This window comes from Sorex araneus, chromosome X (assembly GCF_027595985.1).
Source record: "Sorex araneus isolate mSorAra2 chromosome X, mSorAra2.pri, whole genome shotgun sequence".
NCBI lineage: Eukaryota > Metazoa > Chordata > Mammalia > Eulipotyphla > Soricidae > Sorex > Sorex araneus.
Window position 1 is genome coordinate 263,929,705 of NC_073313.1, and position 23,217 is coordinate 263,952,921.

A 23,217-nucleotide genomic window follows, 5' to 3' on the forward strand; every position below is an offset into this window, starting at 1 on the left:
TCGCTCCCGCTCTCTCTGGCCCCTCTTTTACTTTTGTGGTTTCTTAGTCACTGAAGAGTATTGCACTGTGTCTAGTCACCACATTCTCTTGGTCCACTTGTCTGTCAGTGTCTGTCAGTGGGCCCTACACACACACACACACACACATACACACACACATGCCCGCACATGCCAAACTGGCACATCAGTCGGCCAAGGGAACTGTGGCACATTCCACACCCCGACAGAAATTCCTTCCAGCTACCCCCTCCCTCCCAGTTTACAAGGTGACCTCACTCAGCAAGAATCATGGTCCAGCCCTATGCTAGACTTAGGGCAGGGGGTTCGGTTACCTGGGAACTTTCAGGGAACTGTGACCTTCGTCAGGGCACATTCCAGGGGATCAGAGATCCCTCCACTCAGCTTCTCATGGACAGATGGACTACTCACGTGATTCCCTGACACTGGCGTGTCCTGCCACAGCCAAGCTCTACTTTCTACCTATATCCCTGCTGGACACCCCCCCCCCCGCCATTACATGCCCTCTCAACTGAAAATCCATGTGTTGGATTGAGTTGGACATTTGTATTTGGAACCTCAACTAGTTTATATACTAATCTATCTCCCATTTAGAGGCCCCTCATCTGGAATATACCAGAAACAAAGCAAAGTAAGTGCATTCCTCTTTTGAAGTGCAGCTGGACAAGTAAAAGAATTTACTTGAGGTGGAGTTAGCAAACCCTTGACCACACCCGCCAGGAACTGCAGTCTTTGTAAAGGAGCAAAACTGGTAGTTCTTGCTCAAACAGGAAGGCCCAGCACGAGAAGGGGCCACCACGGGGTCAGAGAGATAGTTCAACAGGCTGGGGTGCATACTTCACATGCAGGAACCTTGGGTTGGATCTCTGGTTCCGCGTGATACCCCAAGCACTGTCAGGTGTGACTACAAAACCAAAGAAAAATAAAGGACTGAAACAATAGTACCACAGGTAGGGTGCTTGCCTTGCATGTGGCCAACCTGGATTTTATTCCTGGCACCCCGTACGGTTTCCCCCAGAACCACCAAGAATAATTTCCGAGTGCAAAGCCAGGATGCGTAAGCCTTGAACACCACTGGGTGCGACCCCAGAATAAAAAATACAAGAAGGAGGAGGAGGAGGCAGAGGAGGAGAAGGAAGGAAGAAGGGAGGAAAGAAGGAAGAAAGAAAGAAAGAAAGAAAGAAAGAAAGAAAGAAAAGAAAGAAAGAAAGAAAGAAAGAAAGAAAGAAAGAAAGAAAGAAAGAAAGAAAGAGGAAGAAAAGAAGGAAGGAAGGAAGGAAGGAAGGAAGGAAGGAAGGAAGGAAGGAAGGAAGGAAGGAAGGAAGGAAGGAGGGAGGGAGGGAAGAGAAAAAAGGAGGAAGGGAGGAAGGGGGAAAGAGAAGGAGGGAGGAAAAGAGAAGAGGTGGGAGGGAGGGAAGGAAGGGAGGAAGAAGGAAGTGAGGAAGGAAGGAAGGGAGGAAGGAAGGAAGAAAGGGAGGGAGGGAGGGAGGGAGGAAGGAAGGAAGGAAGGAAGGGAGGGAGGGAGGGAGGGAGGGAGGGAGGAGGGAAGGAAGGAAGGAAGGAGGGAGGGAGGGAGGGAGGGAGGGAGGGAGGGAAGGAAGGAAGGAAGGAAGGAGGGAAGGAAGAAAGGAAGGAGAGAAGGAAGGAGGGAAGGAAGGGAGGGAGGAAGGAGAGAAGGAAGGAGGGAAGGAAGGGAGGAAGGAAGGGAGGAAGGAAGGAAGGAAGGAAGGAGGGAAGGAAGAAAGGAAGCAAGGAGAGAAGGAAGGAGGGAAGGAAGGAGAGAAGGAAGGAGGGAAGGAAGGGAGGAAGGAAGGAAGGAAGGAAGGAAGGAAGGAAGGAAGGAAGGAAGGAAGGAAGGAAGGAAGGAAGGAAGGAGGGAGGGAGGGAGGGAAGGAAGAGAAAGAAAGGAGGAAGGGAGGGAGAAGGAGGGAGGGAGAAGGAGGGAGGAAAAGAGAAGGGGAGGGAGGGGAAGGGAGGGAGGGAAGGGAGGGAAGGGAGGGAGGAAGGAAGGAAGGAAGGAAGGAAGGGAGGGAGGGAGGGAGGAGGAGAAGGAAGGAAGGAAGGAAGGAAGGAAGGAAGGAAGGAAGGAAGGAAGGAAGGAAAGAAGAAAGGAAGGAAGGAAGGGAGGGAGGGAGGGAGGGAGGGAGGGAGGGAGGAAGGAAGGGAGGGAGGGAGGAAGGAAGGGAGGGAGGGAGGAAGGAAGGGAGGGAGGGAGGGAGGGAGGAAGGAAGGAAGGAGGGAGGGAGGGAGGGAGGAGGAGGAAGGAAGGAAGGAAGGAAGGAAGGAAGGAAGGAAGGAAGGAAGGAAGGAAGGAAGGAAGGAAGGAAGGAAGGAAGGAAGGAAGGGAGGGAGGGAGGGAGGGAAGGGAGGGAGGGAGGGAGGGAGGAAGGAAGGAAGGAAGGAAGGAAGGAAGGGAGGGAGGGAGGAAGGAAGGAAGGAAGGAAGGAAGGGAGGGAGGAAGGGAGGGAGAGAGGGAGGGAAGGAGGGAGGAAGGAAGGAAGGAAGGAAGGAAGGAAGGAAGGAAGGAAGGAAGGAAGGAAGGAAGGAAGGAAGGAAGGAAGGAAGGAAGGAAGGAGGGAGGGAGGGAGAGAGGGAGGAAGAAGAAAGATGAAGGAGGAGCAAAGGAGAAGGAAGAAGAAGAAGAAAAAGGAAGAGGAGCACAAGGAGATGAAGAAAGATGAAGAGGAAGCAGAGAAGACCATCTGAACGAGAAGCAGAGTTTCCTTCTTCCTATGTTGCTCATTCATATAAATCCCATGTAAATCGTTTCCGCCACCACACAGCAGCTCCATGTTTTTCTGTCTCGATGGCCTGATCCGGGTCCTCACAATAAGCACTGACTCAGACTAGTACAGGGTAAGGTACTTACTTTCCTTGCACGCAGCCAATGCCACTTGAGTCCTGGCATGTACTATCCCCCCAAAAAAACACCAGGAGCAACCCCCAAGCACGGAGTCAGGAGCAGCCCCTGATCACCACCAGGTATGGCCCCAATACCTCCACCACCCGCCCCCCCAAATAAAAGAGTCACATGAGTCACTCTGATGGGTATCCTCATGAGCTTGGCCTGAAGAGCGCGTCCGTTCATCACGCAGGTGCTCTGCGCAGGCGTGGCGGAGGGGGGACGGGGTGTCGGGACTGGGACCAGCCTGGCGCCAGGCTGCGGAGCCAAAGACCTTCAGCTCTCCGAGTCACCTGTGTGGGTGCTGGACACTCAGGGTTCATCCCTCAAGACCTCCCTGGCCAGCACCCTAACCCTGGCTGTCTCCTGGATCCCATCCTGATGAAGCTTGGAGGCCAGTGTCCCGGTTCCGAATAACATGCAAACTGCTGGAGGCTGACCCGCCAAGGTTTCAGTCAAGTGACAACCCTTCACACTGATCAAGACTCTGATTACCCCAGCTAGTTAGAAACTCACTCTTCCCGGGGCTGGGCTGGACAGCACAGGGGTTAATATACTGGCCTTGCACACAGCCCACCCGGGTTCCACTCCCGGCATCCCATATGGTCCCCAAGTCCCACCAGGAGGGATCCCAGAGCGCAGAGCCAAGAGTAAGCCCTGAGCACCTCTGGGTGTGGGCCCCAAACCCAAACAAAGCAACACCTCACTTCTCTAATGCTACCTGTGGGTGACGGGCAATAGCTGAGCGAGAGCACAGCTGGTACGGCATTTGCCTTGCACTAGGCTGACCCGGGCTCGATTCCTCCATCCCTCTTGGAGAGCCCGGCAAGCTACCGAGAGTATCCCACCCACACGGCAGAGCCTGGCAAGCTCCCCGTGGCGTATTCGATATGCCAAAAACAGTAACAACAAGTCTCACAATGGAGACGTGACTGGTGCCCACTCGAGCAAATCCATGAACGACAGGACGGCAGTGCCTCAGTGCTACAGTGCTTGTGGGTGACACCCTCAAAAACTATATATACATATATATGTATATTCTTTGGACTCCAAAAAGAGCAAACACTACCCAGAACCCTCAGAACCTGCTCTCTTCTTTTCCCGCCCAAACCTGTTTCACTCACCAAACCCTGCCCTGGCTTAGAGGTTTCCAGGACACTGTTGCTCAGGTCCAGTCTGGAACCACCTGTGGAAAAGCCCCAGGACTGGGGACACTGAGAGAAGCTTGAAGAGTGAAGCCCCCGCCGCCAGGGCTGTGGGGGCGGGGACGGGCAGCCAGAGCGGCAGGCAACGCCTTGGGACTCGGTGAATACGCCCCCCCACCCCCACCCCGCCACCTCCAGGCGGCTCTTCCCTCCAGCAGTGGGTGTTTGTGAACAGCTACGGAGGCGACCACGTGCTGCAAACCTCGCCCTGCAACTCCAACTCACAGGAGCCGACCAAGAGCCCCCCAACCTGGAGGAACACCCCCCCAACTCTGAGACAACTGCACCTCAACACCCTTAGGACTGCAGGCACGAGCCGACTTCAGCAGCATGTCACATTATTTCAGGGACTTGCAACGTGCCAAGGGGGGGATGGGCAGGGTCTCTTCCCTTATGACCTCTCCCGTTTGGGGGAGGCAGGAAGCCTGGGCACCGACGTGAGCTGCAGAGGCCCAGTGCCACACGTGGCTGCGTTGGCTAAGTGTCAGGTGAGACCCTAGCGACCCCCCCTCCACTTGGCCCCGTTCCCCTGCTGCCAGGCTCAGCAGACTGGGCTCCGGCACGGTTGCCACCATCCCTGCTTGCCGGGCTGTGGGTGACGTCACCGAGGTCCCCTGGCATGGCCATGCGGGTCAAGTGGGGTGCAGAGGCTGGCTGCCTGTGCACCCCCATGGCTGAAGCCCCGGGCAGAGCCTGAAGCGGCCCTCCGCCTCCCGGGAGACTCTGACCCAGTGAAGCTGCTCGCGTTGACCCACAGGCTTGAGTCGGGACAGCATCCGTTTGTTGGTACCCACTGAGCTCCCAGTTGCCAAGTAGTTTTGAGCACTGGCTTTTTCGGTTATTGCCATTTTGTGGTGCCAGGAAACCAAGCCCAGGGCCGTCTACATGCAGAGCAAGTGTTTCACTCTGAGCTGCATTCCCCGCCCTTAGAGTTTCTTTTTGTTGGGTATGAGGGCATTGGGGGTGCTGGGTAGGAGGCCCAGGGCCTAAACCACGCAAGGCCAGTGCTCGATTACTGAGCTACATTGCCAGCACCCTAAGTCAGGTGTTGGGGGGGGTTCCCCAAGCAGCACTCAGGGCCCCGGGGATGGTTCCCAGGCTCAGTCCAGCTCTGTGGGCCTAACGGTTCTGTGCTCAGCCTAACTGACCTTGGATGTCAGGGAGACGATAAACCGTGCAGTGCCAGCATCAAACCCGGGCCCACACAGGCCAGGCTTGCCCTGCCGCCCTCTGAGCTACCCCCCCACACCTCACCCCTAGTATGTGGGGAAGCATACCTCGCAGTGCTGAGGGATTATGTGCTCAGGGATCACTCCTAGCGGGCTTCAGGGGAGCTGGAGCAATGCCGGGGAGCGAAGGTCAGCTGCCCCTCTGCGCAGCAAGTGCCTTCTTTGCTGTACTATCGCTCTCGCTCACCCCCTAAGTACATTTCGCCTTCATTCTGGCGACCCGTCTACTTCGCGGAGCCTCTCAGCTTTGTCCATGTTCGTAGGGGCAGGGACACGCTTGGACCCTTGGGAGAGACGCTCCAGGCCCGTGAACCACTTCCTCCATGCCAGGGAGAACATTCCAGAATGGAGATCGTGGGAGCTTCTTGCCCTTCTCAGGTGCCCTGAGAAGGCTGTCCCATGCCTTGCAAAGCTTCGCAGGTGTTAAACCCCATCCCGTGCCCCCTCCGAGCCCCTGAAGGCTTCTCTCTCCCTCCTCAACGCTCCCCACCCCCCCCCCCAATGCCAGCAGAGGGATGAGATGGAATCGGGGCTGAGGACAGGCTAGTGGCCTTTTACCCAGGAGCCTGCCCTGCCTCCTAGCCTCGCCCTCCTTGAGACCTGCCTTCCCCTCCGTTTTGAGGGCTGCCCTTCACGTTTCCGAGTCCCGAGTTCACCCGAGGCCTTCAGACTGGCCCCCCGCCAGTTCTCAGGCCTGAGCTGTACCTGCCCCACCCGGCTGACCTGGGCCCAGCCCTGCCCAGGCTTCAGCTGCCACGAAATTCTTTCCTCACCTCACACCAGTGAGACTGGCACACATCACAAGGGACAAAGACAACCACTGTTAGTGGACACGCGGGGGGAAAGGGCTCTTCAGTCACTGCAGGTGGGAATGCCGGCTGATCAAGGATTTTTGGAAAATAATATGGACATCACTCCAAAATCAAGCTCCCATATGAACCAACAATTCCACTTTTTTTTTCTTTTTTGGGTCATACCCAGCGATGCACAGGGGTTACTTCTGGCTCATGCATTCAGGAATTACTCCTGGTGGTGCTAGGGGGACCCTATGGGATGCTGGGAATCGAACCCGGATCAGCTGCATACAAGGCAACGCCCTACCCACTGTGCTATCTCTCCAGCCTTAATTCCACTTCTTGGTGTCTAGCCTAAGAGGAAAAAAATCAATTCAGAAAAGACATTTGCACTCCTATGTTCATTGCAGCACTGTTCAGAATAGCTCGACTCTGGGAACAACCCAAGTGTCCAAGAAGAGATGATTGGTTGGAGAAACTGAGGCATACACTCAGGACTCACTCCTGGCGGTGCTCAGGGGCCAGATGGGAGGCCAGAGATCAAACATGGTTGGGCCGCATGCAAGGCAACCGCCCTGCCCGCTGTACTATCTCTACGGCATGGAGAGTATCATGCTGAGTGAAATGAGTCAGAAGGAGGGACAGATATAGAATGAGTGCCTTCATTTGTGGGATATTTAAAAATAAATAGTATGAGACTAATATTCTAGGCCAGGGAAAACTTGGCCAGGAGAACTGGCCAATGATTAGAAACCTTACCACAAATGTTGGCAGGGGACAAGTCTGACAATAATATTTGGAAATGACGCTGGACAAGAACTGAGTGTTGAAAGTAGGTAAAGAGATAAACCTGACAACCTTTCAGTATCTGTAATGCAAACCATAATGCCCAAAAAGAGAGAAAAAAGAGAGGGAATGACAGTGAGTGAGTAAGAGAGAGGTAGAGAAAACAGAGAGAGAGGGAGTGGAAGAGAGAGGGGGAAAGAGAGGGGGAGAGAGAGAGGGAAAGAGAAGGAGAGGGAGAGAGGGCGAGGTAGTGGAAGAGAAGGGGAGGGGAAGAGGGAGAGGGAGAGAGGAGGATAGGGGGAGAGAGGGAGAGACTGGGAGAAAGAAAGAAAGCCGAGAGAAAGAGAGAGAATAGGAGAGGGGAAAAGAGGGGGAGAGAGGGAGAGGGAGAGAGAATAGGAGAGAGAGAATGGGAGAGGGAGAGAGAGGGAGAGGGAGAGAGAATGGGAGAGGAAGAGAGAAGAGAAAGAGAGACAGTGGGAGGGGAAGGGAGAGAGGGGGAGAGGGAGAGAAAGGAGAGAGTAGGAGAAGAAAAGAGTTGGAGAAGGAGAGAGAGGGAGGAGGAGCATGGGAGAGAGGAAGGAAGAAAGAATGGGAGTGAGAGTGGGAGAGAGAGAATAGAAAAGAGAGAGGGAGAAAGAGTGGAAAGAGAGGGAGAAAGAGAGGGGAGAGAGAGGGAGAGAGAGGAGAGGAGATAGTGGGACAGAGAGGGAGAGAGAGTGGGAGAGAGGGAGAGAGAATGGAAGAGAGAGAGTGGGCGAGGGAGGGAGAGAGAGTGGGAGAGGAAAAGAATGGGAGAGAGAGGAAGAGTGAGGGAGAGGGAAAGTGAGGGAGAGGGAGAAAGGGGAGAGAGAGGGAGAGAGAGGGAGAGAGTGTGGAAGAGAGAGAGTGGGAGAGGGGGGAAAGAGAGTGGGAGAGGGAGAGTAGGAGAGGGAGAGGGTGGGGGAGGGAGAGAGGGGGAGGGAGAGGCCGGGAATACAGCCTAAAGAACTGGAGTTCAGGTTTCGCCTCATGGGCGCCTGGGTTCTAGCCTCAGCCCCGTGTCCTCCCCAGGCTCCAGAGCACTGCTGGATGAAGCAAACCCAAACAAACAATAACAGCAACTCAAACAGGAGAGGTGGCGGGTAGAGAAGTGAGGCTCTGAAAGCTCGGTTAGAGCCCACCGCCAGGGGCTGCGTCTTGAGAATGAACCGGACCCGAGGCTGCCAGGGGGCGAGCAGGAGAAGCCCAGAGCTCCTGGAGGGGGGAGAGGACCGGGCTCTCACGGGACAGTGTCTCTCATGCTAGGGTGACATGACGAGAACAGCGGCTGGTCCAGGGACAATTCCAGCCCGTGGCCAGTGGCACTTCCAAATCCTTCACGGTCAGTCCCTGCCAAGTCACCAGGCTCCAGTTTGCAGCACTTTTTCAGATTCTGGCAGCGCGGGGACCAGCTTCGAGGCCGCCCGGAGGACAGAGGGTGATCCAGGAAGCCAAGTGCTCGTTGTAGGTGATGCTGAGTCAGCCAGGATATTGGAAACGCTTGGAGGATGGGAGTGAGATTAAAGAAAGCTGGACAACAGAAAATACGGTGACGGTTCATCACTGAACAAGGTAATAGAATCCAGTGCAGTTTACTGGGGGGAGTGGGGAGAATTGGGCCATCAGGGTCTAACTGGGATCTGCCACACGCAGGGCAAGTGTCTTACCTCCTGTACTCTCCTGTGGGCCCTCCAGTCTAGCTTAAAGGCAGGTACCAGGAGGGAGAGAGAGAGTCCAAAGGTTACCTTGCGCGAAGCTGACCCCGGTTCGATTACCACCACCACCTAGGATGCTTCAAAGCTCCATTAGGAGTGATCCTTGAGCACAGAGCCGAGAGTAATCCCGGCGCCCAGCCAGGTGTGGTCTAAAACAAACAAGCATCAACAAAAAAGATCGGTGCCCAAATGAGGGAAGAAGTCAATGACACATCCTGGCGCTCATCAACTTCCTGCAATTTACAAGGAGGTTCAAGGGAACTCGGAGGCAGTTCACAAGGAGAGGCTCTGATAACCGGGGCATGTTATCACTCGAAACACAATTTCTCTGTTTAATCACCCCTATTTGGACAAAGGTAACCTCAAAGAGGGATTTTCCTAGATCTCAAAATAAGGGCGGTCTCTTTAGAGCTGGCCTATTTACACAGGTGCAGCCCGAAGGACACCGCAGCATATAGCCCTTCTGACGCTTGCTCGGCTGAGAGCTTTAATAAGGAATCTCTCGCTGGAATTTTGAAAGGCTCTCGAGGCTTGGCAGCCAGGCTCAGAACTTGCCATCAACTTCATCTGCAGTGCTTACAAATTTGAAGAAATCCGTCTGCTCCAGCGTCCCTAGGGTATTCCTCCTTTTATAGACAAGGCAGGTAGGCGAACATTTTCATTCATCCAGAGGCGAGACAATCCACAAGAGGCGTGAGGCATTGGCTTCCTAAGGTCAACCAGGGCCCCTTAAAGCGTTGGGTCATTTCTGAGGAAACGGATGTCATTCTTAAATATCCCATTGCATGAGTGTAAAGCGAGGTTGCCAATAATGTCTTATCAACAGAGATGAGTCTGTGTGACTAACTCTGCTGCCATGAGATTAAGACTTATAAAAGGTTCCAGACTGACTCAGAGAGAAAAAGGTCCTTGTGAATATGCTTCTAGTCACCAAAGCATCACCCACCCAATTATTAGCAGTTACTTAACAGCCTATGAGGAAGGAGATTGGGCTTCTCGAGATGTCCAGGAAATAGAACACCAAAACAACAATATTCTAAGCAAAGCCTTACCATCAGCCCTCACCCATTCTTTCAGGCCTGGCTTATTGGTTCTTGTACCGCTGGTGTCTGGGTTAGTCATCTGAACTCATCTGTCTTGACTCAAGCATTAAACACCCTGGCTCTGTCCACGGATGCGGTCTCAAAGCTGTTTAAAAGCCATCAGAAGCCTGTACCCAAAAGGACCTAGCACAGATCTTGCCTGCAAAGCTCTTTCCTTGTCCAAGACACGTCCTCTAGTCTGTAGCTGATTGCAAGTGCTCCCTGGGACTCATCAGAACAGAACAAAAAGAACTCTGTGGATGGCAGAATAAAATGGTTGTGGTTTACCTATGACTGAAAACGTGCAAAAGACTGAGTTCTACTGGGCATTCACAAAAATAATATTAACAATTAATATATTTATAATGTGGGGCTGGAGTTATAGCACAGTGGCTAGGGCATTTGCCTTGCATACAGCCGACCCGGGTTCGATTCCCAGCATCCCATATGGTCCCCCGAGCACCGCTAAGAGTAATTCCTGAGTGCAAAGCCAGGAGTGACCCCTGTGTGTCCATTGGTGTGACCCCAAAATTTAAAAAAATAAATAAAAACCAATCTTAAAGGGAAAAACATGTATATATATTTATAATGTATTATAATTATATATTTAATATGATTTATTAATTACAGAGAGATAGCACAGGGTTATGGTACATGCACATGCTGGGCATGTCGCTGACCTGACTGCCTCCCCAGCACTACGTGGGCTCTGGACATCCTGGAAGTGACCCCAGCAGCTCTGTGTCCTTGAGCCCCCCAGCCTCAGCCCCAATCACCAGTCTGCTTGGCTAAGAATTGCTGAGGTCGGCCCCTGGCACTACCCCTAGTAACATAAATAAGTCAAGCAATAAAAATGATCCCCCCAAATAGCAAAGTTTACTCCTCGACTCACTGAAATTCCTGTGGTGGTTGCAGAAGGGAAAGGGGATGGTGTGGAAGAATGGAGAGATGAGTCTTCTGGTGGGGGAGAGAGAGGGGTAGTGCTGGAATTTTGGGGGATGGTAAGGTTCGCCCTGTACACTTCTGGAGGTGTAAGTGGTAACCCTGAAAATGGAACTGGATCACAACCTCATACTACACATGAAAGTCGTTTCCAAACAGATTAAAGGGGTCAGAGAGAGAGAGAGAGAGAGAGAGAGAGAGAGAGAGAGAGGGAGGGAGAGAGAGAGCTGGAGAATTAAAGCAGGGGTCAACTCTTGCATTGCCCTGTATGCATTGTCGTGCGCTGCATATAATCCCAGCACTGTATATGGTCCCCTGAGCACTACCAAGAGAGCTCCCTGAGCACAGAGCCAGGAGTAAGCCCTGAGCCCCACTATGTATAACGTCCCCTCCCAAAAAAAGCATCAGGGGAGGCGCCTGGAGCACTCAGCAGACTAAGCACAAGTACTGTGGTCTACGAGGCTGTTACATACTGACGTCGTGAGTAACTCTTGTTTTCGGGAAAAGAGTGAGTATTATATAAAACCGGCAAAGGCAGAGGGATAGAAAACACTCTTGATCTATAGTGCAGTAATGCAGATCAAATAGTGTGTGGATGACCTGAACATCTGGTCAGAAGACGCTAAGACTGCATGGGGCTGAGCCGGGAGTATGTCTCGGACGCGACAGATTCTCGTCGGATCCCTGACACTAAATGGCTCCCCAGCATCAAGGGGTATAAACCAGAGGCTCCCATGCACCACCAAAGGGACCCCACAGGGACTGAGCAGCGCCCCACCCTTGGGCCCGAGCGATGAACCACTCACCCAACTGACTTAGTACCTCTGAGTGTGGCCCCTGGGTCCCCTGAGCACCTCTCAGGAGGTTCTTAGCATTTGCATGTTAATACAACGCCCAGGAGAGTGACTTGAGTTTCCTGTTGAAAATTACACCCAGACAGACGCCAGGTCCACAGTAATGAAGTCATCGCTGGGTTCCATTTCAAGACTTGAGCCGGGACACATACCTGCTCTGGAATTAGGATACAGTGTTCCCAACAATTGCATCCTGGCCAGCAAGGGCACTGGAAAACTATTCTCAAAAAAACTCAGAATTGAGTGCCCATATGATCCTGCCATTCTACTTCCTGACACCTACCGCAAAAGCAAAAATAATAGCACTGATAAAGTCATTAATTAATTCAGAAAAGATATTTAAACTCCTGGGCTCATTTGCAGCATTTTTTTTCATAGTAACCCGAATCTGGAAAGAACCCAAGTGTCCGAGAACAGTTGAGGATAAAGAAAGTGTGGTACATAGACACAGAAGAATACTTCTCAGCTATAAGAAAGGAGGAGCCCAGACGAGATCCAGAGCAGCCACACACAAAACGGCTCCTCTGCTCCTTAAAGACTATGATCCTAGAGGGCTACTAACCACTTTTGGCACCCAGCAGCTTCTTATAGAAATGCATCTAGACTGTGAACTGAGCTACAACCCCATGCCGCCCCAGGAGGGGAAAGGTTTTTCTCTCTTGACTTTTTCTTTCGGCAGGGGTGACGGCAGTGGTGGTCACCACATCTTCTAGAACCCACTACCCAGAGGTACAGGCTTGCAGTGACGTGGCGTGCAGGAGGTCTTGGGATGGGGGTGTTACCGGCATGCTCTCTGCCCAGACGAGATCCGGAGCAGCCGCACACAAAACTGTGAACTGATGAGCTAAAATATCAGAAATCCAAAACCGCGCAGCCGTGCGAGCTCATATATTCTTCATTCTCAGCAATGGAAAACAAATTATCAGATACCTTTTCAGCAGGTTTGATTGTTGGAGGAAAATTCTAAATAATAGTAGTTTTCTGTTGAAATATTGAATGTATTCAAAGTATAGAGAGAATAATGTGAAGATCATTAGCCACACAGGTAGAGGGTGGGAGGGGGGTATACTGGGGTTCTTGGTGGTGGAACATGTGCACAGATGAAGGGATGGGGGTCTGATCATTGAGTGACTGAGACTTGAACCTGAAAGCTTTGTAATTTTTTCCACGGTGATTCAATAAAAAAAAATTAAAAATTTTAAAAAAAAGAAAGGATGGAATCCTGCAATTTGCTGCTTCATGGATAGATTTGGAGAGTATCATGCTGACTGAAGTTAATTTATAGGGGTGATGGGTAAAGGGGGGTTGTTGAAGAATGAAAGGGGAATAGGATGGAGGGGAAACCGGGACAGTGGTGGAGGAAAACAGACTATGAGGGAGGTGTGGTGATGGAACGGTTTGTGCGAGGGCCCAACTGCGAACAGCACTGTAAAAAATGGTACCTAAAATAAATTTTAGAGTAAATAAAATTCAAAAACAAAAATTGTGATAAAAGAGTCACTATCATACCAAATGTATAAAAAAAAACAGAGGGACAGAAAATTTAGTAAAATGAAATGGAAAAAAAAAAACCACCCTAGGAACTACCCCATAGCATAGCATTTGAAAACTGAAATCTTATTTCACTATGACTAACTGAATTAAGTGTAGCCAAGCACTAGCTCCTCCAAAGCAACAACTTTTTCCATGCAAGTCATCAACAGCAACCACTGAACAAACCTAACTCTTTTTCAGCCTCTCCCTTCACTTCCCTTTCCCAGAATCAAACTCACGGTCTTAGTACCTGATCCTCGTCACCCCCCATTATAAGAAAAATGGGCAAAATCTTTGCAGGTTTTCTATTTGGGGAATCTCAAAGGCAGTCTTAGATGCAAAATGGTGTCACCAGGGGCTGGATTGATAGTACATCGGGTAGAGTGTTTGCCTTGCATGCAGCCGAGCTGGGTTCAATCCCCAGCATCCCATATGGTCCCCCCGAGCACCGCCAGGAGTGATTCCTGAGTTCAGAGTCAGTAGTAAGCCCTAGCATTGCTGGGTGTAACCCAAAAAGCAAAAAAAAAAAAAAAAAAAAAAAATGGTGTCACCTAAGGTCAGTTTGAAGGAGACAAAATATCAGAAGTTGGACCCAGATTTGAATAGCTGATTAAACCTGCCTCACAGGATGATGAAACAATACTTCATTACTTACTGAGGGAACAGTAAAGGACTTTAAAAGTGAACATGGGACCAGGGATGTGGCTCAGAGGTAGATCACTTGCCTTTCTTGTGTTCCGTTCCTGATAGCAGGAATTTTTAAAAAATTAAACCTAGGAGGGAATATGATCGTAAGGAGCATTAGGTCTTTCCTAAGTGAGGAAGCTGCTCTCTTAGTCAAAGAAATAGGGGCCACAGAGATAGCTAAGGAGTTAGGATACTTGCCTTGCACGTGGCCAATTCCAGTTCTATGCCTGGAACCACATGTGGTTCCCTGAGCATCACCAGGAGTGAGCACTGAGCACGGAGCCAGGGGTAAGACTTGAACATCTCAGTGTGTGACCCAACCCCCACAACACCCGGTTTAAAAAAGAAAATAACCAAGGAAATAATAAGCAGCATTAATTACATATTGTTCTGCACGAACATGGATTCTTTGTGAGGCGAGGTCCACAGGAGATAAGGGGACATTTTCTTTTTTTTACAAGTTGGATTTTAGCATTAAATTTATGTGAGCTTAAAATAAAATAAGACGTTGGGGCTAGAGCGATAGCACAGAGGGTAGGGCATTTGCCTTGCACGTGGCTGACCCAGGTTTGAATCCCAGCATCCCATATGGTCCCCTGAGCACCGCCAGTAGTAATTCCTGAGTGAAGAGCTAGGAGTTACCCCTGTGCATTGACCGGTGTGACCCAAAAAGCAAAAATAAATAAATAAATAAATAAAATAAAATAAAATAAGACGCTATCTTATCATTGCCTCTCACCAAGCTAAAGTCTCGGCAAAGTGCTACACTCTGCTAGTTCCAACCCTACACACTCTGCTTCTCCGGGGCTCCATCTTCAAAACCAACAGCCAGCTGTCTCCCAACCTGGAGTCGCTTCTGTCATCACAACACCTTTATCCTCATGACCCTCCTGACTCTCTCTTCTAAGGACCCTGGAGATGCCTTGGAGCTTACTGGATGAAAACCTCCTCGACTCAGTCACTCTCATCACGGAAGGTTCCAGAGACTGGGTTTTTGAGGTCTCCAGAGGCCTGTTACTTCATCGACCGAAGACCTCTGAGGAAGGGCAGACTTGTCATTTTCTGATTTCCAGAGAGGAAATCTAGATGGCATCTTACGTAAATGGGTTTGATACTATAACCAGTAGAAAAATTCATTGAAACTTAGCCAGCTTTGAACTTGACAAGTCAAAATTCCCTTCTCTAGAACCTTCCAGAACTTACTCTACGCATTCTGCTCTTGGCTCCTCATGCTGAGCCAACCAGCCTGAAAAACTTGGAGCAGGCGGTGAGCGGCAGGAGGCGCTGGTTGGCTGGCATGCCTGGAGCCCGCAGGACGCGCTGTCTTTTCCCGGGACTTTGCCCTCTGCCTCTCTTGCACCAGGATGCTTCTGAGTCACGCGTGTCCTCTGTCTGTAATCCAGCCATCTGTCTGAGAATCTACAAAGCTCTGTCCTCCCCGCTTCGTAAACACATCCTGTACAGCCCAACTCCCAGGACCCTCCCCCTCTTTCCCTCAGCACCAGCACCCCAAACTTTACCCTCTTTCTCTGCCGTTTCGAGGAGAGAGCCCTCTTTTTAATCTCCTGTTCCCTGGTGAAAACTTCTCCCTTCTTAGGAGCCTCTGGACCGCTTGTGGGCCCTTCTCGTCCCGGGTTTTCACGTCGGTTGTTCCTTCACATCAGCGTCCAGACATGCTCAAGTCTGCCATCCTCCTGCCCAGGCTCTTACCTACACGTTTCTGCCTTGAATGTTCAGTGACGCTCCTGGTATCTATTCCCATCGTTCTCATTCACACCTCAAACCCACCATCCTCTGGCTGCCTTTCACCCCCCGGCGCACTGGTCCAGCTGAGTCTCCCGTTGCCATGCCAACAGGTGATGTTCAACCCTGTCGGACTTAGCCCTGCTGTGGCATCAGACGCTGGATCACTCTTTCCTCTGCGCGCGGGGCTGGACGGGGTGCTCTCCCATCTTCTCATTGCTCCAAGCTGGCCTCCGTCCAACGCAGATGAGCCCATCGGTTCCCCATGTCAGGAGTCTGGCTTTCATCCCCAGTCCTGATTTCCTCCTACCATCCACGTCCATCAAGACACCAAGTGCTGCCTTTGAGAGACTGTCGCCCCTAGCTTTGACTCTCTCCGTGCCCAGAGCCACAGCCCTCCCCTCCTCGGGCCCCTGCCATCCCTCGTCAGCACCCAGACAGCCTTCTGCTACCACGGCTTCTCACCCAGCCCTTTCCGCCCACCGTTCCCACGGGCTCAGGGGGGCACTTGTAGATGCAAAGCACAGCTGAGTGCGTGGCCCCAGGACTGCGGTGTCTAGGCGGTGTCCATGTCGCTCTACCTGCCCGCCCCCACGGCCTCCTTAGTGCAGGCCCGGCGTGGACCTTCGCTTGTCTTGTCAGCTTGTCTTTGGCCTCAAGCACCACCTTTGGGAGCACATGCATGGAGGATGAGGCAGCTAAGGACGTTCAGTCGTGATCTCACTGACGTGGAGCCGCAGGTCTCTCTGTCTCACAGAGAAGAGGAATGGCCATTTCCAGGGCCTCCAAGCACAGAGAATGAGGCAACGTTCGTCAGAAGGCACAAACTCCCAGCAAGATAAGATACGGGGGAAGCGAGAGGGCAGTGTGGCGACTATAGCTAATAATAATGAATTACATACCGCAGTGTTATAATGAGAGTAGGTCTTCAACACACACACACACACACACACACACAAACGCACACATACACGCACATACACAAATTCTACTTATCTGAGGGGACAAAGGTGGGAATTAACCCTCCCATGCAAATTATTTTACCATGGAGACATGCATCTAATCTTCACTTTGTGTACTTTTAATTTACATATGTTATATGCCAATAATAGCTCAATAAAATGGAAATGATGACTAGCAATGGACAGAATCGCTTCCTCAACCTCTTAAAGTTTGACTGCTTGAGCTGAGAATATGCACGTCTCCGGGTTCACTAGATTTTCCTGCTCTGAGGACTAACCGCTTGCTCTTCCTTGAACACTCAGCCCCATCTTCACCAGGCTCGGTGGGCTCTGCACCCTATAATCAGTTCCCCCTCTGTCCCTTTGGGACTCCAGTCTCCGTGAGAGCCCAGACCATGGGATTGTCTCATTCCCACTGCTTGTGCCCAGTAATCATTTGTTCCCCCTAAGTATTTGCCAAACCGACAGAGTTTCCAGGCGAAGGAGAGCAGGTTTGGTGGGTCTGAGGGCGTGGGAAGGGTGGGCGGATGGGAGGAACAGTCAGTGAGGAGAGTTACAGGGTTCAAGCTTCAAAGGCAGAGAGTCCCAGTGGTTGCCAGGGTGGGGTTGGAGAGGATGGAAATGAAGGGGTCAGGGCCAGCAGGACGAGGACTGTGATCGCACCACCCACTGGGCTTGGAGGAGTGGCCCCGAGGAGTCAGGTGTGAGGTGGGAAGGGAGGGAAGCTGTGAGTCAGGTGCCAAAGTCCTTTCACAGACGTGTGATTCCAGTGGGGCGGCGCCCTCATCTTGGTTGGGCTGGGTGCCAGCCAAGGAGATAAGCAGGAGTGGAGGTGACAGCAGACTCATAGCAGCCGCCCTGCCGGTGGCTCCCGGACCTGTGGCTGTGGCCCAGGCAAGCCTGCGGCTTCTGTGGAGAGAGTTACAAGGGAAGGAGTGGAGGGAGTTTCCCACAAGGTGTGGAAGTGTCTAAAAGAAAATTCTACTATTAGAACTTTCTAGAGAGCTCAGAGCAAGGATGACAAGGGTGCTTGCCCACCTGGAGCTGAGTGGTTAGGGAACTGGTGGTACCATTCAGGTGTTTTTTTGGTTTTTGTTTGGTTTTATGGCTCTATGGGCCACAGCCAGCAGTGCTCAGGGCTTATTCCCAGCTATGTGCTCAGGGATCACTCCTGGCAGTGCTCAGGGACCATAAATGGACCTAAACTGGGGTAAGCCCTGTGCCAAGAAAGTACCTAAACACCTTTACTATCTCTCCAGCCTGGCTCCTTCTGGCTTAATTTCAGGATTTATTAAAAACCAGGTTCCATGGGGGCTGGAGCAATAGCACAGCGGGTAGGGCGTTTGCCTTGCACGCGGCCGACCCGGGTTCTAATCCCAGCGTCCCATATGGTCCCCTGAGCACCGCCAGGGGTGATTCCTGAGTGCAGAGCCAGGAGTGACCCCTGTGCAACGCCGGGTGTGACCCAAAAAGCAAAATAAATAAATAAATAAATAAATAAAAAACAGGTTCCAGAAGCTTCCACCGCCTTGTTGCTGTGGTTCTCAGCTGTGGTGGATTTGATCCCATCTCAGAGACCAACTGGGGAACCTGCACTGTTCCCACGGTCAGGGGTTTTCCATCTCCGTCTTCTAGCCTCCCTGGGTCCAGACTAGTCTTGGGGGAACGTTAGCGCAGTGAAGGCCTTCCTTGGGGACTGCAGGTAAGAACTCTGCTCTTTCAAAAGGGAAAAGCCATGGGCCGGTGCAAGTTGCAACTGAGCAAAGACTCAAAAGCAGTTGAAACATGAGGTCTGCTCACTCAGGGTGCTCACCTCCCCTTTCCCACGGTTTCTAGAGAGAAGCATAAACACCACTCCAGGAACTGGGCCTCCACAAACCCACTACACACACCTGCATGCATGCACGCACACATGCACACACACGCACGCACACACATGCACACGCACAGACACACACACATGAACACACAGACACACACACATGCACACACACAGACACACACACATGCACACACACAGACACACAGGCATGCATGCACATACACGCACGCACACATGCACACACACGCACGCACACACATGCACACGCACAGACACACACACATGCACACACACAGACACACACACATGCACACACACAGACACACACACAGACACACACACATGCACACACACAGACACACACACAGACACACACACATGCACACACACAGACACACAGGCATGCATGCACACACACACGCACGCTCGCGCGCACACACACACACACACACACACATCTTTACCCTTGCAGGGATTCCACAGCCCTGAGCTGGCTCCACTTCAAATAGCTTCCAAAATGCTTGGGATGAACTGTCTTTGGCTGGGGTGGGATTTCACATGCTGTTACTGTTATTTTTCATGCTTTTCATGCTTTTTCTTTTTCTGTCTTCTTCTTTTCCTTTTCCTTTTTTTTTTTTTTTTGCTTTTTTTTTTTCTTTTTGGGCATACCTGGTGGTTCTCAGGACTTACTCCAGGCTTTGAGGTCAGGGATCACTCCTGGCAGGGCGCAGAGGTCCATATGTGAGTTGAATTGTGGATTGAACCCAGGTCAGGTGCATGTAAGGCTAGTGTCCTCCCTGCTACACTCTCTCTGTCTCTGTCTCTGTCTCTGGCTCTGGCTCCCATGTCATCGTTTTCTTTAGGCATTTCAGATGCAGTCACTAGCAAGGTTGGCATGCTTTCCCTTGGTTGTGCAGCACATGTATTGAGATGGGCATATCATGGCATTAGTAGAATGTGTGCAACTGACACCGTTATCCATTGCTGCACTCAGTACAATAGCCAAGATACGGAAGCACCCTGGGTTCCAGTGACAGATGAAAGGGTCGTGAAGATGTGGAGTATAGACACAGTAGAATACTAGGCAGCTGCAAGGAGAGATGAAATCACGCAATTTTCGGCAACATGGTTGGAACTGGAAGATACCATGTTGAATAAAGTAAAGCCAGAAGAAGAAAAACATAGGATGATCTCCTTTATCTGTGGTATATAGAATATTGGCATGGCAGAGCCTGGCAAGCTAGCTGTGGCATACTCAATATGCCAAGAACAGTAACAAGGATGATGATCCTCGTTCCCCTGATCCTGAAAGAGCCCCCAGTACGCCATTGGGCAACACTAGCACACAACAGGGATGAACGGAGAAGTCACTGGCACCCACTCAAGCAAATCGATGAACAACGGGATGACAGTGATGACAGTGTTACAGTGATAGAATACCGGATGAGGAAGTGTATTGTCGTAAAAGGGGGTGCCAAGATCACCCTTGACCCCAGTGGTTAGAGAGGAGAACAGAGGAGGGAAGAAAGCAAGGGGGGAGGAAGAGGACGAGAAGTAACGGGTGAAGGGGCAGCAGGGCTTCAGTTGCCCTGGTGACATGGGAGCGTGGTAGAGTCGCACATCCAAGGCACAGACTCGGCAACACTGCACACTTGATCCCAACGGCACCCACTGGACCTCTGTAATGTGCTTGTCAAGTGGGCAGGCGGGGATAGGGCGGGGATTGAGGCGGGGAACGATTCTGGGGACACTGGTGGAGGGAAGTCGATCCCGGTGGCGGGCTTGGTGTTGAATATTATATGCCTAAGACTCAACTATCAGTAACTTTGAAAATCGCAGGTCTTTAATCAGAAGAAAATGGGGGGGGGGAGTAGAATATATGCAACTGACCCCCTCCTTGTGGGAAACGCAGCCCTGCCGCTCACCCCCACCTCTGGGACCAGCAGCTGCATCTCAGCAAGCCCAAACGCTCCGTGGGCTTGGTGGTCTCTGACAACGGCTCCTTCATCAGCTCGAGGGGCATGAGGTGGCTCTCCGACTCACACGCTCTCTCCCCCCAAGGGGCTGCTCCCAGTAGACCTTCCTGCACGGGCCCTTTCAGGCCCTGCCCTCCTTCACCAAGAGCCGCTCCTCCACCTGCCGGGGCGGCCCACTTCCTCCTGGGCTGACCTCAGTGCCCTGTCTGCAGCACAGCCCTTCCTTCCGGGTGCTCGCCCTCCCCTGCCCTCTGCCTGCTCCCTCCAGGGAGCTCCCTCACGAAAATAACTGGGTCCCGGCGCTGGAGAGGTAGTCCTGGTGGGAAGGGCGCTTGCTTTGCTTTGCATGTGGCCGGCCCAGGTTCAATCCCTGGCATCCCAGGGAACCCCACCAGGAGTGATCCCTGAGCACTGAGAGAGGAGTGAATCCTGAGCACCGCCCAGTGTGGCCTTCAAATCCAACTATACTTAACCAAAACAGTCTGGTTTAATGCAACTGCTCTGTCGGCTGGAGGGGGTGGTGGTGATGGACAGACCTGGCTGCCCCAGGGAGGGGGTCTGTCTCCCGGACTCCCCTCTATGCTCAGACTGCCCACCTCCCACCTCCAACTAGCTGTCTGTTGCCCCCAAGAACTTCAGAAGCCCTCCAGGGCATCACAACCTGTGCCAGCACCTCTGTATCTTACCCTCTGCCATGGAGCCATTGTCCCTCCCTGGCCCCCAGCACACACTAGACCTTAGTTTACTCAAGGAGAGCTTTCTAGAACCTTCCTCCCTCTCTCCCTCAGGGTCCCATTCCCTTCTCTCAACATCACTCCAGGCAGTATTTAAAGTAGAATGAACTAGCTCCAGTCCTAAAAACAAAACAGAAAGCAATCAGGCCCAAGGCCGGCTCTGAATGCACCCTGGCCTCCAGCTATGGCCCTTTGAGGGCAAGACTTTGTGAAGAAAGTAGCTCTTCTGGAGTGCCATTTTTATTCTTTCTTTCTCTTTCTATCTTTCTCTATCCTTCTTTTTAGAACCCCATTTTTTCCTTCCTCCCTCCCTCCCTCCCTCCCTCCCTCCCTCCCTCCCTTCCTTTCTTCCTTCCTTCCTCCCTTCCTTCCCTTTTGGGACCTCACCCATCAGTGCTTGGAGCTTACTTCTGGCTGTGTTCAGGGTGACTCCTGCGGGTGCTCAGTGGGGGATACGCTGTGCCAGGGATAGGAGTGGGATTCGGCTCTGTGCAAGGCAAGCGCGTGCCTTACCCCGAACTCTCTCTGGCCCTAGAACCTCATTCTTTCTAGAGCTTGCACAAACCAGGCTTTCCCACCCACCTCTGCCCAAGGCCGTCCTCTGTGGTAGAGCCCAGTGACAGACAAGCTCCACGAACCTGTCTTGGACTCTGAACCACATGGCTGCACCCTCACTGGGTGCATGGTCTCCTGGTTCTCAACCCCACGTCTCCGCTCCTCTTTGCCACCCCCTGAACAGCTCAATCTTGGGGCCCGTCAGTTCATCCTTCTCGTACCCAGCAGACACTTGAACATGCCTGTCAAGTTACAAATTAAAAAGGAAGCAAGACAAATGAGCATAGATGCTGGTGGCTTATTTCTATGTATCAAGCTCCATTGCAAGAACTTGCAGGGAGTAAGCTGTTCATCTTCATATGCCCAGAGCACTGTGTTAGCATAGCATGCGTGTGTGCACACGCCCTCGTGCACGCAGGGCAAATGGGGTATGTAGGAGCCCACCCATGAGGCATGAAATAGCACGTGGAACCTTTGGGAGCTAGAATTGAAACCCAGGCATTGACTCCTACTAACCCGGTTCCTTCCATCATTTTCTCTCTTTTTTTAAAAAAAAAAAAAAAAAACCAGCCGTAGCTGGTATTTACGTGTTTGGGGCCCCCCCCCTGCAGTGCTCGGGGTTGGTATCTGCAGTGTTCAGTGCAGTGTTCAGTGGCCTAAGCGGCACTGGGATTCGAACCTGGGCCTCTTGCACACAATGCATGCCCTCAGCCCGCGGTGCAATCTCTCAGGGGCTTTCTGTCGCTCGCAAGCAAGAAAGAATAGACCTGTCTCCAGGCTTTGGGCCGAAATAAAACTTTGTTAAGAGTTGAAGAGGTGGGGGGAGTTCACGCCCACTTCGATCAGCTTCATCAGGGGCTGAATAAATAGCAGTACTCCTACATTCTAAAAAAGAAAGAAGAGTTGAAGTGGAAGTGGAAAGTGAGCACCTGATTCCCCCAGGAAGAGCGCCTCGGCCAGAAACAAACAAACAAACAAACAAACAAACAAACAAACAAACAGGCGATGCGAGCATCCACCACCGAGCTGCAGGTGAAGCCTCCCGGGCCACCCCCCCCCCCCCCCCGCCCCTGTGTCGCCCCCGTTTCCCGCGGCAGCCGCGGCGGGGCTGCAGGCGCCCCTGAGTCCGCCCGCACGCGCGGGGGCGCCCGAGGCCGCGGGGGCGGGGTGGGGCGCGTCGCGGCGCCGCCCGACGTCGCGCCCTCGGCGGCTGCGCAGTGCGCGCGTCCCAGCCGGGCTCAGGCCGGGAGCGGAGAGCGCCGAGAGGGGAGCGGCGCGGCCTGAGGGACCGCGAGGGCAGCTCCGGGAGCCGGCGCGGGCGCGGGCGGAGGCGGCTTCGGGGCTCGCCCGAGCGGGAGAGCGAGGCAGCGCGCGCGGCGGCCGCCGCGGGAGCCCGTCGCCGGCAGCCCGAGCGGGCGGAAGACAACGGAGGCGCCGCGGGGACCGAGCGAGCAGCCCGAGGCGGCGGCGGCGGCGGCGGCGGGGGACGGCCACGGCGACGACGCGGAGGCCGAGAAGGAGCCGCCCGGCCCAGCCCGGTGAGTGAGCCGCCCCCCCTCACCCACACCCGGCCCGGCCTCCGCGGGCCCCTCGCCGGCCCCCGGGGCTGCGCCGCCTCCATTTTCTCGGCCCGGGGGCCCCCCTCGCGGAGCCGCCC

General features: G+C 52.7%; 1 protein-coding gene across 1 annotated transcript in view; it reads left to right on the forward strand.

The window, feature by feature from the left end:
- Nucleotides 1–22,786: 22,786 nt before the first annotated feature.
- CAB39 (calcium binding protein 39) overlaps nt 22,787–23,217 on the forward strand; it is an 89,576-nt gene continuing 89,145 nt past the window's right edge. The window contains exon 1 of the mRNA XM_055120403.1: nt 22,787–23,098. The gene's annotated coding sequence lies outside the window, so the exon portion shown is untranslated. The remainder of the gene's footprint in view (nt 23,099–23,217) is intronic.